This window comes from Galeopterus variegatus, unplaced genomic scaffold (assembly GCF_000696425.1).
Source record: "Galeopterus variegatus unplaced genomic scaffold, G_variegatus-3.0.2 Scaffold24733, whole genome shotgun sequence".
Taxonomy (NCBI): Eukaryota; Metazoa; Chordata; class Mammalia; order Dermoptera; family Cynocephalidae; genus Galeopterus; species Galeopterus variegatus.
This window is the reverse complement of record NW_007750844.1, coordinates 283-5,414: the sequence shown is the minus strand read 5'-3', so window position 1 is coordinate 5,414 and position 5,132 is coordinate 283. Positions and strand designations below refer to the sequence as shown.

At 29.3% G+C, this 5,132-nt stretch overlaps 1 pseudogene; it reads right to left on the bottom strand.

The window, feature by feature from the left end:
* Nucleotides 1-325: 325 nt before the first annotated feature.
* LOC103583602 lies at nt 326-4,909 on the bottom strand (annotated as a pseudogene).
* Nucleotides 4,910-5,132: the final 223 nt, after the last annotated feature.

Here is a 5,132-nt window from a genome sequence, read left to right as displayed (position 1 = left end):
TTTGAGATTTTTCTTATTTTTATATAGGTACTTACAAGTATAAATTTTCCTCTAAGCACTGCATGAGCCCAGCATCCTATAAATTTTGATATGTTGTGCTTTGATTTTTATCTCAAAGTACTCTCTAATTTCCCTGTGATTTTTCTTTTTACCCATTGTTTACTAAGGATAGTGTTGTTTAATTGCCACATATTTGTGAATTTTCTAAATTTCCTTCCATTATTGTGGTCAGAGAACATATTTTTTATGATCTTAGTATTTTTAAATGTATTAAGACTAGTTTTGTGGCCAAAAATTTTTAAATTTTAAAAATTATTTAACTTACCATCAAGATAAATATCACTCCCTAATTCAGCATCAACCCAAAACATAGAAGCCACAGCACCTGAAAATATATATTAAGACAATATTCATCAAATAAAAATATTTCTTCAAACTGAGAAACATGATTCTATCCACGTTTTAATTTGTTCCGATGGAATTAGCAGATAAACACCTGTATGAATTAAATCCAGTTTTCTAATCTTCTTATGAGAACAATAGCAATAGAACCTTTAACTACTTATATCCATTTCTATCCTTCTATTTCCTTAAAAAATAAAAAAAAAAAAGACGAACTTTTTGGTTTGTACCACATATAAACCAAACAATCAAGCTTCCACCAATGCCATAATTATTTACCAACAGATACTATAAAACAATTTGGGAAGTATGGCTGTGTGCACAAAAGACTTATTTTTATTTTCTCATCTCCTAAATATGATGAGTTCACAAATAATGAATTATACCTTTAAAGGAAAAGCAAAATAAAACAGACAATTCCAAAATCACCTGTCCAAAAAATACTTTGTTATTTTTGTAGACAAAAAGAAACTAGAATTAAAATTACACACTCTATGAGATTACTAACTAATCCTCGCAGTATTTATTTAGTACTGGTATAAAATTTGAGTCTGACGAAAAATTATTTCTAAATAAGAAATTAAAACTTGTTTTTGACACAAACTGGTTTAGTACCAAACCACACACCCTGATTAGTATGCCACAACACAAGAAAAAGAAAATTGACAACAAGGAAAGTATTGGATTTTCCAAAGCATCACAGGCCCAGTTAGTGACAGGCCTGTCTAAAAGAATGAGGATAGGGGAAAAACAAGGATAACTGAACTCATTCCAATGTCTAAAGCTGTCCACCTACCCTGACGAGATGTGGTCCTCCAAGCATCACTCTGTGTCAACAATGAAATACCTGTCAGCTCTTTACAGTGATTACTCATGCAAGATATAGCAAGGGCCACAAGATCTAATGGTTTCCTGATACCTATTGATTTTTTTCCCCAAAACTTAATAGTTTTCCAATTTGACTGAAATAGGAGTTTTGAGTAACCAGGGCTGAATCAATGTTGTCCTTTTCAAGGAAATTACTTTACCATAACAATTACTTAGCTAAGAAGTGGAGAGTCTCCTAAACGGGAAACAACTGAATTGCCAATAATAATTTTCTTCATTTCTTGGCTAAAAACATGACTTTCATAAATGAGGGAGAAAAAAGTAAATCTACTAAGTATCACTACTCCAAACAATAAGTCATTAAAAAAGTATTAACTTCTTCACTCTATAAAATATCTAACATCATACATAAGTCATTTTATAATTTTTCAAAATTCATTGATTTCTATTCGATAAATAGGTTGTAAGTCCTACCACTAACATTTGCCTGTTATTAAGTTGAACTGTAAGAGTGTATTCTAAACCTGATGTTTATCTTTAATGTAATACTTGCCAGGCTACACAAACAGAACTATTTAAAATTTATATGTAGGTATTTATCAGAAAGAGTAAAGATAAGCAAATGAAGTTAATCAATGGCTTTCAATGCAAGGTGATTTTTCTCCCCAGAAAATACTTGGCAATGTCTAAGATATTTTTGATTGTCTCAACTATAGGAATGCTACTGGCATCTAGTGGGTGGAAGCCAAGGATGCTATTAAATGTCCGACAATGCACAGGACAGCCCCCGTACAACAATTAATTATTCTAACCCTGAGCTAGATTACAGAATCTCTTCTACAAAATCTAACAAAAATAATCAAAGATAAAATTTAAAAAGCCAAAAATCAGTAGCAAACAAGTATAAAACTTTCTTCTCTATATTTTTTTAGGTATTGTTTAAATTTTGTTTATGAATGTTCCACCTTTACCCAAAAAATAAAATTATGATTCTAAAGAAAGTTAGAAAGAAGAAACATTAACTGGTTTTTTTATACTTATAATTGGTACAAAGATTTCTCTGATATCTTTAACCTTTCTTTCTTCGCCTGATAAGCCAAATCATGTTTTATTAAACTCAAGTACTCTCAAAGAAAAGTAACAAGAATTTTTTCTCTAAAAAGTGGCAGAATTGGTTATGATGAAAAAAAAATTAATATTTGCTATTTCAAAAAGAGGCATACAGTATATTTTCCTATCTTAACAGATTTAAATTAATTAAATATTTAACACCAACATATGAGTCCAAGTCCTATCATCAGTCAGACATATGAGAAAAGTATGGAAATGTATGAAAAACTCATGCCTACTACAAGGACCAAAATAGCCCCAACTCAATACTACCTTGAAAACATGGTGTTATTATGTAACACTTTTAAGTATAATGAATAGCCACTGATTACATTTAAAGCCTCTGTAAATGTACCTCACTATTTCTTTTGGACTATAACCCTTTTAATAAATTACTGTTAGGAACTTTAATATAGTTTTACAAATCAGCCCAATACCATAAACCTAGATCAAAAAAGAAATAACCATATGGGAAAGACTCAAGGAACAAGCACTAAATGTTATGCAAACAGAGAATAAAGATTTTACCTAAAAATCATTTGGGGAAAATAAGTAGATATTATTAGAATTAGAGTTTGTTAAGAAGGTAACAGAAACTCATTGTTAAAAATAGGTCGACTTTTTGTGGCTTTCCATATGAAAGTTTACATGTAATTCTATTCAGAGATAAAAAAATTTTATGGATAATCATTAATTTCACTAGAAAAAAGATCAAGTAAGCTTGAATTAACCGTGTATTTTCTTTGATAACTTATTACAGCATTTACAAATAAAATTATTTCAATTTTTATAGTAGAAAACAAAATGCTAACAATTAACTCAGGCTTTATATATCTCTTAATGACTCTCTAAGAAAGCTGGGTCAGAAAGTAAAGAGAAATAAAATCTATACATAGTATAGCCAATCAAATATACTCATATACTTAAAAGTACAATCTCTCTACTTTTTCTAAATTTCCATATTTTTTAACAGCTTTTGTTTCTACCAATAACCTTAAATCAATCAATAAACGTCTATTCTATTAACAGCATAAAAGTACCGAAAAGCACTGTGATAATTCACCTAACAAAGAAAATAACAATCCAGTATTTTTCTTCTTTTAAACCCCCCAAAATTTTTAATCTGAAGTAAAGCTTTAATACTCGTGTTAGCTATTTCTCTAATACACCTATTTAAAATGTCAAAGAACTATATTCTGGTTACTGACAATGTCATTTCTTACCAGGATCTGCTAACCCAGTGGTCTCTAACAGTATGTAATCAAATTTCCCCTTCTTCTGCATCAAATTCTCAATAGCTCGGAGGCCATTGTCCCTGGAGAACAACAAAACATAACATACAGTGATTACCAGAATTTTTTAAGTAATCATTATAAAATTTTAAAATGTATTCAACAACCTGAGACAAAAATATCTTTAGGGATGTGAAAATTCAACTCCTATTCTTCTAATGAAATGTCTGTCCAGTATTTACCAATGAGAAGAAAAAAATAGATGCATATAAACTAATAGGTAAAAAGAAGTCATATATGTGATAAGTTAATACTTTAATTTTATTAAACTTAAAAGAAGAGGTAACTTCAATTTATCTGACTATAGTCAGTATCTGTTATTTTTACAGCTTTATGAAAGAAAAAAAAATCAACATCCAAAATAAGGATAAAATTTAACTACAGTAGTTTAATGTAATAAAGGGACACTGCCATTAAATATCATTTAATTATATTCTGAATTAGGGTACAAGGTTTTAATTTCCCTTTTTTTTCATAATATCAAAAGTGAAGAAAAATACAACGAATTACATTTTAGTTGTTTAATAAAGTCTGTTATGATTTTATCCTTGCTAACACATTTGACTCAAAGCGAAACACCTATTCACTGAAATTCATTAGAATACACAAAATTAACAATATAAGCATTACTCTTCATAATTCATTCAACAAGTATTTAAGTTGCTACTATTTGTCAGGTACTCTTCTAGAATCTATGGTAGATTGGTGAACAAAACAGACACTGCCCTTGAAAACTTAACTGCTGGAACATAATGTAAGGTTTTCCTCTTTTTTGATAGTCATTTACTTTTGTTTTAGAGAGGTTGAACACTTGAAAATAAGACCAGTGACTTATTAAATTCAGAATAATCATTCTTTACATATGAAATAATTTTCATAAACTACAGACATTAATTAAATAAATCCAGACATCGAAACAATAAAAAACTCAATAAAATGACCAAAACATTAGAGTAGAAATAAATAAATAAATAAATAAATAAGATAGGAAGAATGACTTTTTAAAAAATGCATCCTACTAAATTTATTTTCTACTTGAAAATACAATGAAGCAAACTGTGTAAATTCACTCAAATTACACAAGAAAATCAAAGGTGGAAATATAATCAATAAACATTTCTAGTAAACCAACAAACACAGTAAACACATTCCTCACTTCACTGAACAGCAGAGACAACCGTTTCTAAGTTCCAGCCACTCTTCATAGAGTTCTCCACCATGGCTGACAGCTAAGGATTTCTCCACTGCACTTCCTAGAATAATTAAGAAGAAGTACTCTTTAGATTATGTTCACTAGCCAACCAAAAACAAAGATGAGGGTATTCAATAATGGAACAGATTTCAAAGCAGAAACTACATTTTATTACATTTATTCTTTCATTCTATTCATACAGCCTCAATATTCAAATTATGGCACTCTAGATTATTTTAGCTTCTCTTTCTTTAAGAGGACTTAAACACCTAAAAAAGGCAAATACAAAATTAATGAACATACTTCCT